This window comes from Schistocerca gregaria, unplaced genomic scaffold, assembly GCF_023897955.1.
Source record: "Schistocerca gregaria isolate iqSchGreg1 unplaced genomic scaffold, iqSchGreg1.2 ptg000199l, whole genome shotgun sequence".
NCBI lineage: Eukaryota > Metazoa > Arthropoda > Insecta > Orthoptera > Acrididae > Schistocerca > Schistocerca gregaria.
In genome coordinates, this window is record NW_026061737.1 from 3,290,916 (window position 1) to 3,305,815 (window position 14,900).

A 14,900-nucleotide genomic window follows, 5' to 3' on the forward strand; every position below is an offset into this window, starting at 1 on the left:
TCCGAATACCGCAGTACGCGACATAGCTTTGCAGACGATAAGTACAACCATTTCAGAGAGCAGAGCGGCCAATGTGACGATCTGGCTTTACGTCGATTCGATAACAAATGACGAAAACGGACGGATGTCTCAGGTTTTTATTACATATGAACACTTTTCACATTCTCCCATGCAACTCGGCTGCTAGTCCTATTTTCATGCAGAATCTTAAGGTCCTATCTCATGTCCAAGGCACCAAAGCCAGCTAAAAGGTCAATATTCAATACCTAAAACTTGAATTGTACTACCTCTTACTGGCTATTACCTCAACTTAGAAGCTTCATCTGTGTTCTACTATAGTGCTTGTAGTGTCTCAGCACACCGCAGCACGCGACAAAGCTTTGCAGACGATAAGTACAACCGTTTCAGAGAGAAGAGCGGCCAATGTGTCGATCTGGCTTTAAGTCGATGCGATAACAAATGACGAAAACGGACGGATTTCTCAGGTTTTTACTACATATGAACACTTTTCACATTCTCCCGTGCAACTCGGCTGCTAGTCCTCCTTTCATGCAGAATCTTAAGGTCCTAGCTCATGTCCAAGGCACCAAAGCCAGCTAAAAAGTCAATAATCAATACCTAAAACTTGAATTGTACTACTTCTTACTGGCTATTACATCAACTTAGAAGCTTCATGTGTGTTCCCCTACGATGGTTTTAGTTTCTCCGCATACCGCAGCACGCGACATAGTTTTGCAGACGATAAGTACAAGCGTTTCAGAGAGAAGAGCGGCCAATGTGACGATCTGGCTTTAAGTCGATTCCATAACAAATGACGAAAACGGACGGATTTCTCAGGTTTTTACTACATATGAACACTTTGCACGTTCCGCCGTGCAACTCGGCTGCTAGTCCTCCTTTCATGCAGAATCTTAAGGTCCTAGCTCATGGTCAAGGCACCAAAGCCAGCTAAAAAGTCAATAACCGATACCTAAAACTTGAATTGGACTACTTCTTACTGGCTATTACATCAACTTAGAAGCTTCATCTGTGTTCTATTATGGTGCTTTTCCTGTTTCCGCCTACGGCAACACGCGACATAGCTTTGCAGACGATAAGTACAACCGTTTCAGAGAGAAGATCGGCCAATGTGACGATCTGGCTTTAAGTCGATTCGGTAACAAATGACGAAAACGGACGGATTTCTCAGGTTTTTACTACATATGAACACTTTTCACATTCTCCCGTGCAACTCGGCTGCTAGTCCTCCTTTCATGCAGAATCTTAAGGTCCTAGCTCATGTCCAAGGCACCAAAGCCAGCTAAAAAGTCAATAACCGATACCTAAAACTTGAATAGTACTACTTCTTACTGGCTAATACATCAACTTAGAAGCTACATCTGTGTTCTACTACGGTGCTTTTAGTTTCTCCGTATACCGCAGCACACGACATAGTTTTGTAGACGATAAGTACAACCGTTTCAGAGAGAAGAGCGGCCAATGTGACGATGTGGCTTTAAGTCGATTCGATAACAAATGACGAAAACGGACGGACCTCTCAGGTTTTTACTACATATGAGCACTTTTCACATTCTCCCGTGCAACTCGGCTGCTAGTCCTCCTTCCATGCAGAATCTTAAGGTCCTAGCTCATGTCCAAGGCACCAAAGCCAGCTAAAAAGTCAATAATCAATACCTAAAACTTGAAATGTACTGCTTCTTACTGGCTATTACATCAACTTAGAAGCTTCATCTGTGTTCTACTACGTTGCTTTTAGTTTCTCCGCATTCCGCAGCACGCGACATAGTTTTGCAGACGATAAGTACAACCGTTTCAGAGAGAAGAGCGGCCAATGTGTCGATCTGGCTTTAAGTCGATTCGATAACAAATGACGAAGACGGACGGATTTCTCACGTTTTTACTACATATGAACACTTTTCAGATTCTCCCGTGCAACTCGGCTGCTAGTCCTCCTTTCATGCAGAATCTTAAGGTCCTAGCTCATGTCCAAGGCACCAAAGCCAGCTAAAAAGTCAATAATCAATACCTAAAACTTGAATTGTACTACTTCTTACTGGCTATTACCTCAACTTAGAAGCTTCATGTGTGTTCTCCTACGATGGTTTTAGTTTCTCCGCATACCGCAGCACGCGACATAGTTTTGCAGACGATAAGTACAAGCGTTTCAGAGAGAAGAGCGGCCAATGTGACGATCTGGCTTTAAGTCGATTCGATAACAAATGACGAAAACGGACGGATATATCAGGTTTTTACTGCATATGAACACTTTTCACATTCTCCCGTGCAACTCGGCTGCTAGTCCTCCTTTCATGAAGAATGTTAAGGTCCTAGCTCATGTCCAAGGCACCAAAGCCAGCTAAAAAGTCAATATTCGATACCTAAAACTTGAATTCTACTACTTCTTACTGGCTATTACATCAACTTAGAAGCTTAATCTGTGTTCTACTATGGTGCTTTTAGTGTCTCCGCATAACGCAGCACGCAACATAGCTTTGTAGACGATAAGTACAACAGTTTCACAGAGAAGAGCGGCCAATGTGTCGATCTGGCTCTAAGTCGATTCGATAACAAATGACAGAAAACGAACGGATTTCTCAGGTTTTTACTACATATGAACACTTTTCACATTCTCCCGTGCAACTCGGCTGCTAGTCCTCCTTTCATGCAGAATCTTAAGGTCCTAGCTCATGTCCAAGGCACCAAAGCCAGCTAAAAAGTCAATAACCGATACCTAAAACTTGAATTGTACTACTCCTTACTGGCTATTACATCAACTTAGAAGCTTCATCTGTGTTCTACTATGGTGCTTTTAGTGTCTCCGAATACCGCAGTACGCGACATAGCTTTGCAGACGATAAGTACAACCGTTTCACAGAGAAGAGCGGCCAATGTGACGATGTGGCTTTAAGTCGATTAGAAAAGAAATGACGAAAATGGACGGATGTCTCATTTTTTTACTACATATGAACACTTTTCACATTCTCCCGTGCAACTCGGCTGCTAGTCCTCCTTTCATGCAGAAACGTAAGGTCCTAGCTCATGTCCAAGGCACCAAAGCCAGCTAAAAGGTCAATATTCAATACCTAAAACTTGATTTGTACTACTTCTTACTGGCTATTACATCAACTTAGAAGCGTGATCTGTGTTCTACTATGGTGCTTTTAGTGTCTCAGCATACCGCAGCACGCGACATAGCTTTGCAAACGATAAGTACAACCGTTTCAGAGAGAAGAGCGGCCAATGTGACGATCTGGCTTTAAGTCGATTCGATAACAAATGACGAAAACGGACGGATTTCTCAGGTTTTTACTACATATGAACACTTTTCACATTCTCCCATGAAACTCGGCTGCTACTCCTCCTTTCATGCAGAATCTTAAGGTCCTAGCTCATGTCCAAGGCACCAAAGCCAGCTAAAAAGTCAATAATCGATACCTAAAACTTGAATTGTACTACTTCTTACTGGATATTACATCAACTTAGAAGCTTCATCTGTGTTCTACTGTGGTGCTTTTAGTGTCTCCGAATACCGCAGTACGCGACATAGCTTTGCAGACGATAAGTACAACCATTTCAGAGAGCAGAGCGGCCAATGTGACGATCTGGCTTTACGTCGATTCGATAACAAATGACGAAAACGGACGGATGTCTCAGGTTTTTATTACATATGAACACTTTTCACATTCTCCCGTGCAACTCTGCTGCTAGTCCTCCTTTCATGCAGAATCTTAAGGTCCTAGCTCATGTCCAAGGCACCAAAGCCAGCTAAAAAGTCAATAACCGATACCTAAAACTTGAATTGTACTACTTCTTACTCGCTAATACATGAACTTAGAAGCTTCATCTGTGTTCTACTACGGTGCTTTTAGTTTCTCCGTATACCGCAGCACGCGACACAGTTTTGTAGACAATAAGTACAACCGTTTCAGAGAAAAGAGCGGCCAATGTGACGATCTGGCTTTAAGTCGATTCGATAACAAATGACGAAAACGGACGGATGTCTCAGGTTTTTACTACATATGAACACTTTTCACATTCTCCCGTGCTACTCGGCTGCTAATCCTCCTTTCATGCAGAATCTTAAGGTCCTAGCTCATGTCCAAGGCACCAAAGCCAGCTAAAAAGTCAATAATCAATACCTAAAACTTGAAATGTACTGCTCCTTACTGGCTATTACATCAACTTAGAAGCTTCATCTGTGTTCTACTACGTTGCTTTTAGTTTCTCCGCATACCGCAGCACGCGACATAGTTTTGCAGACGATAAGTACAACCGTTTCAGAGAGAAGAGCGGCCAATGTGACGATGTGGCTTTACGTCGATTCGATAACAAATGACGAAAACGGACGGATGTCTCAGGTTTTTATTACATATGAACACTTTTCACATTCTCCCGTGCAACTCGGCTGCTAGTCCTCCTTTCATGCAGAATCTTAAGGTCCTATCTCATGTCCAAGGCACCAAAGCCAGCTAAAAGGTCAATGTTCAATACCTAAAACTTGAATTGTACTACCTCTTACTGGCTATTACCTCAACTTAGAAGCTTCATCTGTGTTCTACTATGGTGCTTGTAGTGTCTCAGCATACCGCAGCACGCGACAAAGCTTTGCAGACGATAAGTACAACCGTTTCAGAGAGAAGAGCGGCCAATGTGTCGATCTGGCTTTAAGTCGGTGCGATAACAAATGACGAAAACGGACGGATTTCTCAGGTTTTTACTACATATGAACACTTTTCACATTCTCCCGTGCTACTCGGCTGCTAGTCCTCCTTTCATGTAGAATGTTAAGGTCCTTGCTCATGTCCAAGGCACCAAAGCCAGCTAAAAGGTCAATATTCAATACCTAAAACTTGAATTGTACTACTTCTTACTGGCTATTACATCAACTTAGAAGCTTGATCTGTGTTCTACTATGGTGCTTTTAGTGTCTCAGCATACCGCAGCACGCGACATAGCTTTGCAGACGATAAGTACATCCGTTTCAGGGAGAAGAGCGGCCAATGTGACGATCTGGCTTTAAGTCGATTCGATAACAAATTACGAAAACGGACGGATATCTCAGGTTTTTACTACATATAAACACTTTTCACATTCTCCCCTGCAACTCGGCTGCTAGTCCTCCTTTCATGCAGAATCGTAAGGTCCTAGCTCATGTCCAAAGCACCAAAGCCAACTAAAAGGTCAATATTCAATACCTAAAACTTGAATTGTACTACTTCTTACTGGCTATTACATCAACTTAGAAACTTGATCTGTGTTCTACTATGGTGCTTTTAGTGTCTCAGCATACCGCAGCACGCGACATAGCTTTGCAGACGATAAGTACATCCGTTTCAGAGAGAAGATCGGCCAATGTGACGATCTGGCTTTAAGTCGATTCGATAACAAATGACGAAAACGGACGGATTTCTCAGATTTTTACTACATATGAACACTTTTCACATTCTCCCGTGCTACTCGGCTGCTAGTCCTCCTTTCATGCAGAATCTTAAGGTCCTAGCTCATGTCCAAGGCACCAAAGCCAGCTAAAAAGTCAATAATCGATACATAAAACTTGAATTGTACTACTTCTTACTGGATATTACATCAACTTAGAAGCTTCATCTGTGTTCTACTGTGGTGCTTTTAGTGTCTCCGAATACCGCAGTACGCGACATAGCTTTGCAGACAATAAGTACAACCATTTCATAGAGCAGAGCGGCCAATGTGACGATCTGGCTTTACGTCGATTCGATAACAAATGACGAAAACGGACGGATGTCTCAGGTTTTTATTACATATGAACACTCTTCACATTCTCCCGTGCAACTCGGCTGCTAGTCCTCCTTTCATGCAGAATCTTAACGACCTATCTCATGTCCAAGGCACCAAAGCCAGCTAAAAGGTCAATATTCAATACCTAAAACTTGAATTGTACTACCTCTTACTGGCTATTACCTCAACTTAGAAGCTTCATCTGTGTTCTACTATGGTGCTTGTAGTGTCTCAGCATACCGCAGCACGCGACAAAGCTTTGCAGACGATAAGTACAACCGTTTCAGAGAGAAGAGCGGCCAATGTGTCGATCTGGCTTTAAGTCGATGCGATAACAAATGACGGAAACGGACGGATTTCTCAGGTTTTTACTACATATGAACACTTATTACATTCTCCCGTGCATCTCGGCTGCTAGTCCTCCTTTCATGCAGAATCTTAAGGTCCTAGCTCATGGTCAAGGCACCAAAGCCAGCTAAAAAGTCCATAACCGATACCTAAAACTTGAATTGGACTACTTCTTACTGGCTATTACATCAACTTAGAAGCTTCATCTGTGTTCTATTATGGTGCTTTTCCTGTTTCCGCCTATGGCAACACGCGACATAGCTTTGCAGACGATAAGTACAACCGTTTCAGAGAGAAGTGCGGCCAATGTGACGATCTGGCTTTAAGTCGATTCGATAACATATGACGAAAACGGACGGATGTCTCAGGTTTTTACTACATATGAACACTTTTCACATTCTCCCCTGCAACTCGGCTGCTAGTCCTCCTTTCACGCAGAATCTTAAGGTCCTAGCTCATGTCCAAAGCACCAAAGCCAGCTAAAAGGTCAATATTCAATACCTAAAACTTGAATAGTACTACTTCTTACTGGCTATTACATCAACTTAGAACCTTGATCTGTGTTCTACTATGGTGCTTTTAGTGTCTCAGCATATCGCAGCACGCGACATAGCTTTGCAGACGATAAGTACATCCGTTTCAGAGAGAAGATCGGCCAATGTGACGATCTGGCTTTACGTCGATTCGATAACAAATGACGAAAACGGACGGATTTCTCAGGTTTTTACTACATATGAACACTTTTCACATTCTCCCGTGCAACTCGGCTGCTAGTCCTCCTTTCATGCAGAATCGTAAGGTCCTACCTCATGTCCAAGGCACCAAAGCCAGCTAAAAAGTCAATAACCGATACCTAAAACTTGAATTGTACTACTTCTTACTGGCTATTACATCATTTTAGAAGCTTCATCTGTGTTCTACTATGGTGCTTTTAGTGTCTCCGAATACCGCAGTACGCGACATAGCTTTGCAGACGATAAGTACAACCGTTTCAGAGAGAAGAGCGGGCAATGTGACGATCTGGCTTTAAGTCGATTCGATAACAAATGACGAAAACGGACGGATTTCTCAGGTTCTTACTACATATGAACACTTTTCACATTCTCCCGTGCAACTCGGCTGCTAGTCCTCCTTTCATGCCGAATATTAAGGTCCTAGCTCATGACCAAGGCACCAAAGCCAGCTAAAAATTCAATATTCAATACCTAAAACTTGAATTGTACTACTTCATACTGGATATTACATCAACTTAGAAGCTTGATCTGTGTTCTACTATGGTGCTTGTAGTGTCTCAGCATACCGCAGCACGCGACATAGCTTTGCAGACGATATGTACAACCGTATCAGAGAGAAGAGCGGCCAATGTGACGATCTGGCTTTAAGTCGATTCGATAACAAATGACGAAAACGGACGGATGTCTCAGGTTTTCACTGCATATGAACACTTTTCACATTCTCCCGTGCAACTCGGCTGCTAGTCCTCCTTTCATGCAGAATCTGAAGGTCCTAGCACATGTCCAAGGCACCAAAGCCAGCTAAAAAGTCAATAATCGATACCTAAAACTTGAATTCTACTACTTCTTACTGGCTATTACATCAACTTAGAAGCTTCATCAGTGTTCTACTATGGTGCTTTTAGTGTCTCCGCATAACGCAGCACGCGACATAGCTTTGTAGACGATAAGTACAACCGTTTCAGAGAGAAGAGCGGCCAATGTGTCGATCTGGCTCTAAGTCGATTCGATAACAAATGACGAAAACGGACGGACCTCTCAGGTTTTTAATACATATGAACACTTTTCACATTCTTCCGTGCAACTCGGCTGCTAGTCCTCCTTTCATGCAAAATCTTAAGGTCCTAGCTCATGTCCAAGGCACCAAAGCCAGCTAAAAAGTCAATAATCAATACCTAAAACTTGAATTGTACTAATTCTTACTGGGTATTACATCATTTTAGAAGCTTCATCTGTGTTCTACTATGGTGCTTTTAGTGTCCCAGCATACCGCAGCACGCGACATAGCTTTGCAGACGATAAGTACAACCGTTTCAGAGAGAAGAGCGGCCAATGTGACGATCTGGCTTTAAGTCGATTCGATAACAAATGACGTAAACGGACAGATTTCTCAGGTTTTTACTACATATGAACACTTTTCACATTCTCCCGTGAAACTCGGCTGCTAGTCCTCCTTTCATGCAGAATCTTAAGGTCCTAGCTCATGTCCAAGGCACCAAAGCCAGCTAAAAAGTCAATAATCGATACCTAAAACATGAATTGTACTACTTCTTACTGGATATTACATCAACTTAGAAGCTTAATCTGTGTTCTACTGTGGTGCTTTTAGTGTCTCCGAATACCGCAGTACGCGACATAGCTTTGCAGACGATAAGTACAACCGTTTCAGAGAGAAGAGCGGCCAATGTGACGATCTGGCTTTAAGTCGATTCGATAACAAATGACGTAAACGGACGGATTTCTCAGGTTTTTACTACATATGAACACTTTTCACATTCTCCCGTGCAACTCGGCTGCTAGTCCTCCTTTCATGCAGAATCTTAAGGTCCTAGCTCATGTCCAAGGCACCAAAGCTAGCTAAAAAGTCAATAATCAATACCTAAAACTTGAATTGTACTACTTCTTACTGGCTATTACATCAACTTAGAAGCTTCATGTGTGTTCTCCTACGATGGTTTTAGTTTCTCCGCATACCGCAGCACGCGACATAGTTTTGCAGACGATAAGTACAAGCGTTTCCAAGAGAAGAGCGGCCAATGTGACGATCTGGCTTTAAGTCGATTCGATAACAAATGACGAAAACGGACGGATTTCTGAGGTTTTTACTACATATGAACACTTTTCACATTCTGCCGTGCAACTCGGCTGCTAGTCCTCCTTTCATGCAGAATCTTAAGGTCTTAGCTCATGGTCAAGGCACCAAAGCCAGCTAAAAAGTCAATAACCGATACCTAAAATTTGAATTCCACTACTTCTTACTGGCTATTACATCAACTTAGAAGCTTCATCTGTGTTCTACTATGGTGCTTTTAGTGTCTCCACATACCGCAGCACGCGACATAGCTTTGCAGACGATAAGTACAAGCGTTTCAGAGAGAAGAGCGGCCAATGTGACGATCTGGCTTTAAGTCGATTCGATAACAAATGACGAAAACGGACGGATGTCTCAGGTTTTTACTACATATGAACACTTTTCACATTCTCCCGTGCAACTCGGCTGCTAGTCCTCCTTTCATGCAGAATCTTAAGGTCCTAGCTCATGTCCAAGGCACCAAAGCCAGCTAAAAAGTCAATAATCGATACATAAAACTTGAATTGTACTACTTCTTACTGGATATTACATCAACTTAGAAGCTTCATCTGTGTTCTACTGTGGTGCTTTTAGTGTCTCCGAATACCGCAGTACGCGACATAGCTTTGCAGACGATAAGTACAACCATTTCAGAGAGCAGAGCGGCCAATGTGACGATCTGGCTTTACGTCGATTCGGTAACAAATGACGAAAACGGACGGATGTCTCAGGTTTTTATTACATATGAACACTTTTCACATTCTCCCGTGGAACTCGACTGCTAGTCCTCCTTTCATGCAGAATCTTAAGGTCCTATCTCATGTCCAAGGCACCAAAGCCAGCTAAAAGGTCAATATTCAATACCTAAAACTTGAATTGTACTACCTCTTACTGGCTATTACCTCAACTTAGAAGCTTCATCTGTGTTCTACAATGGTGCTTGTAGTGTCTCAGCATACCGCAGCACGCGACAAAGCTTTGCAGACGATAAGTACAACCGTTTCAGAGAGAAGAGCGGCCAATGTGTCGATCTGGCTTTAAGTCGATGCGATAACAAATGACGGAAACGGACGGATTTCTCAGGTTTTTACTACATATGAACACTTTTCACATTCTCCCGTGCATCTCGGCTGCTAGTCCTCCTTTCATGCAGAATCTTAAGGTCCTAGCTCATGGTCAAGGCACCAAAGCCAGCTAAAAAGTCAATAACCGATACCTAAAACTTGAATTGGACTACTTCTTACTGGCTATTACATCAACTTAGAAGCTTCATCTGTGTTCTATTATGGTGCTTTTCCTGTTTCCGCCTATGGCAACACGCGACATAGCTTTGCAGACGATAAGTACAACCGTTTCAGAGAGAAGAGCGGCCAATGTGACGATCTGGCTTTAAGTCGATTCGATAACAAATGACGAAAACGGACGGATGTCTCAGGTTTTTACTACATATGAACACTTTTCACATTCTCCCGTGCAACTCGGCTGCTAGTCCTCCTTTCACGCAGAATCTTAAGGTCCTAGCTCATGTCCAAAGCACCAAAGCCAGCTAAAAGGTCAATATTCAATACCTAAAACTTGAATAGTACTACTTCTTACTGGCTATTACATCAACTTAGAACTTTGATCTGTGTTCTACTATGGTGCTTGTAGTGTCTCAGCATACCGCAGCACGCGACAAAGCTTTGCAGACGATAAGTACAACCGTTTCAGAGAGAAGAGCGGCCAATGTGTCGATCTGGCTTTAAGTCGATGCGATAACAAATGACGGAAACGGACGGATTTCTCAGGTTTTTACTACATATGAACACTTTTCACATTCTCCCGTGCAACTCGGCTGCTAGTCCTCCTTTCATGCAGAATCGTAAGGTCCTACCTCATGTCCAAGGCACCAAAGCCAGCTAAAAAGTCAATAACCGATACCTAAAACTTGAATTGTACTACTTCTTACTGGCTATTACATCATTTTAGAAGCTTCATCTGTGTTCTACTATGGTGCTTTTAGTGTATCCGAATACCGCAGTACGCGACATAGCTTTGCAGACGATAAGTACAACCGTTTCAGAGAGAAGAGCGGGCAATGTGACGATCTGGCTTTAAGTCGACTCGATAACAAATGACGAAAACGGACGGATTTCTCAGGTTCTTACTACATATGAACACTTTTCACATTCTCCCGTGCAACTCGGCTGCTAGTCCTCCTTTCATGCCGAATATTAAGGTCCTAGCTCATGACCAAGGCACCAAAGCCAGCTAAAAATTCAATATTCAATACCTAAAACTTGAATTGTACTACTTCATACTGGATATTACATCAACTTAGAAGCTTGATCTGTGTTCTACTATGGTGCTTGTAGTGTCTCAGCATACCGCAGCACGCGACATAGCTTTGCAGACGATATGTACAACCGTATCAGAGAGAAGAGCGGCCAATGTGACGATCTGGCTTTAAGTCGATTCGATAACAAATGACCTAAACGGACGGATTTCTCAGGTTTTTACTACATATGAACACTTTTCACATTGTCCCGTGCAACTCGGCTGCTAGTCCACCTTTCATGCAGAATCTTAAGGTCCTAGCTCATGTCCAAGGCACCAAAGCTAGCTAAAAAGTCAATAATCAATACCTAAAACTTGAATTGTACTACTTCTTACTGGCTATTACATCAACTTAGAAGCTTCATGTGTGTTATCCTACGATGGTTTTAGTTTCTCCGCATACCGCAGCACGCGACATAGTTTTGCAGACGATAAGTACAAGCGTTTCCAAGAGAAGAGCGGCCAATGGGACGATCTGGCTTTAAGTCGATTCGATAACAAATGACGAAAACGGACGGATTTCTCAGGTTTTTACTACATATGAACACTTTTCACATTCTGCCGTGCAACTCGGCTGCTAGTCCTCCTTTCATGCAGAATCTTAAGGTCCTAGCTCATGGTCAAGGCACCAAAGCCAGCTAAAAAGTCAATAACCGATACCTAAAACTTGAATTCCACTACTTCTTACTGGCTATTACATCAACTTAGAAGCTTCATCTGTGTTCTACTATGGTGCTTTTAGTGTCTCCACATACCGCAGCACGCGACATAGCTTTGCAGACGATAAGTACAAGCGTTTCAGAGAGAAGAGCGGCCAATGTGACAATCTGGCTTTAAGTCGATTCGATAACAAATGACGAAAACGGACGGATGTCTCAGGTTTTTACTACATATGAACACTTTTCACATTCTCCCGTGCAACTCGGCTGCTAGTCCTCCTTTCATGCAGAATCTTAAGGTCCTAGCTCATGTCCAAGGCACCAAAGCCAGCTAAAAAGTCAATAATCGATACATAAAACTTGAATTGTACTACTTCTTACTGGATATTACATCAACTTAGAAGCTTCATCTGTGTTCTACTACGTTGCTTTTAGTGTCTCCGAATACCGCAGTACGCGACATAGCTTTGCAGACGATAAGTACAACCATTTCAGAGAGCAGAGCGGCCAATGTGACGATCTGGCTTTACGTCGATTCGATAACAAATGACGAAAACGGACGGATGTCTCAGGTTTTTATTACATATGAACACTTTTCACATTCTCCCGTGGAACTCGACTGCTAGTCCTCCTTTCATGCAGAATCTTAAGGTCCTATCTCATGTCCAAGGCAACAAAGCCAGCTAAAAGGTCAATATTCAATACCTAAAACTTGAATTGTACTACCTCTTACTGGCTATTACCTCAACTTAGAAGCTTCATCTGTGTTCTACTATGGTGCTTGTAGTGTCTCAGCATACCGCAGCACGCGACAAAGCTTTGCAGACGATAAGTACAACCGTTTCAGAGAGAAGAGCGGCCAATGTGTCGATCTGGCTTTAAGTCGATGCGATAACAAATGACGGAAACGGACGGATTTCTCAGGTTTTTACTACATATGAACACTTTTCACATTCTCCCGTGCATCTCGGCTGCTAGTCCTCCTTTCATGCAGAATCTTAAGGTCCTAGCTCATGGTCAAGGCACCAAAGCCAGCTAAAAAGTCAATAACCGATACCTAAAACTTGAATTGGACTACTTCTTACTGGCTATTACATCAACTTAGAAGCTTCATCTGTGTTCTATTATGGTGCTTTTCCTGTTTCCGCCTATGGCAACACGCGACATAGCTTTGCAGACGACAAGTACAACCGTTTCAGAGAGAAGAGCGGCCAATGTGACGATCTGGCTTTAAGTCGATTCGATAACAAATGACGAAAACGGACGGATGTCTCAGGTTTTTACTACATATGAACACTTTTCACATTCTCCCCTGCAACTCGGCTGCTAGTCCTCCTTTCACGCAGAATCTTAAGGTCCTAGCTCATGTCCAAAGCACCAAAGCCAGCTAAAAGGTCAATATTCAATACCTAAAACTTGAATAGTACTACTTCTTACTGGCTATTACATCAACTTAGAACTTTGATCTGTGTTCTACTATGGTGCTTTTAGTGTCTCAGCATACCGCAGCACGCGACATAGCTTTGCAGACGATAAGTACATCCGTTTCAGAGAGAAGATCGGCCAATGTGACGATCTGCTTTACGTCAATTCGATAACAAATGACGAAAACGGACGGATTTCTCAGGTTTTTACTACATATGAACACTTTTCACATTCTCCCGTGCAACTCGGCTGCTAGTCCTCCTTTCATGCAGAATCGTAAGGTCCTACCTCATGTCCAAGGCACCAAAGCCAGCTAAAAAGTCAATAACCGATACCTAAAACTTGAATTGTACTACTTCTTACTGGCTATTACATCATTTTAGAAGCTTCATCTGTGTTCTACTATGGTGCTTTTAGTGTCTCCGAATACCGCAGTACGCGACATAGCTTTGCAGACGATAAGTACAACCGTTTCAGAGAGAAGAGCGGGCAATGTGACGATCTGGCTTTAAGTCGATTCGATAACAAATGACGAAAACGGACGGATTTCTCAGGTTCTTACTACATATGAACACTTTTCACATTCTCCCGTGCAACTCGGCTGCTAGTCCTCCTTTCATGCCGAATATTAAGGTCCTAGCCCATGTTCAAGGCACCAAAGCCAGCTAAAAATTCAATATTCAATACCTAATACTTGAATTGTACCACTTCATACTGGATATTACATCAACTTAGAAGCTTGATCTGTGTTCTACTATGGTGCTTGTAGTGTCTCAGCATACCGCAGCACGCGACATAGCTTTGCAGACAATATGTACAACCGTATCAGAGAGAAGAGCGGCCAATGTGACGATCTGGCTTTAAGTCGATTCGATAACAAATGACGAAAACGGACGGATGTCTCAGGTTTTCACTGCATATGAACACTTTTCACATTCTCCCGTGCAACTCGGCTGCTAGTCCTCCTTTCATGCAGAATCTGAAGGTCCTAGCTCATGTCCAAGGCACCAAAGCCAGCTAAAAAGTCAATAATCGATACCTAAAACTTGAATTCTACTACTTCTTACTGGCTATTACATCAACTTAGAAGCTTCATCTGTGTTCTACTATGGTGCTTTTAGTGTCTCCGCATAACGCAGCACGCGACATAGCTTTGTAGACGATAAGTACAACCATTTCAGAGAGAAGAGCGGCCAATGTGTCGATCTGGCTCTAAGTCGATACGATAACAAATGACAAAAACGGACGGACCTCTCAGGTTTTTAATACATATGAACACTTTTCACATTCTTCCGTGCAACTCGGCTGCTAGTCCTCCTTTCATGCAGAATCTTAAGGTCCTAGCTCATGTCCAAGGCACCAAAGCCAGCTAAAAAGTCAATAATCAATACCTAAAACTTGAATTGTACTAATTCTTACTGGGTATTACATCAACTTAGAAGCTTCATCTGTGTTCTACTATGGTGCTTTTAGTGTCCCAGTATACCGCAGCACGCGACATAACTTTGCAGACGATAAGTACAACCGTTTCAGAGAGAAGAGCGGCCAATGTGACGATCTGGCTTTAAGTCGATTCGATAACAAATGACGTAA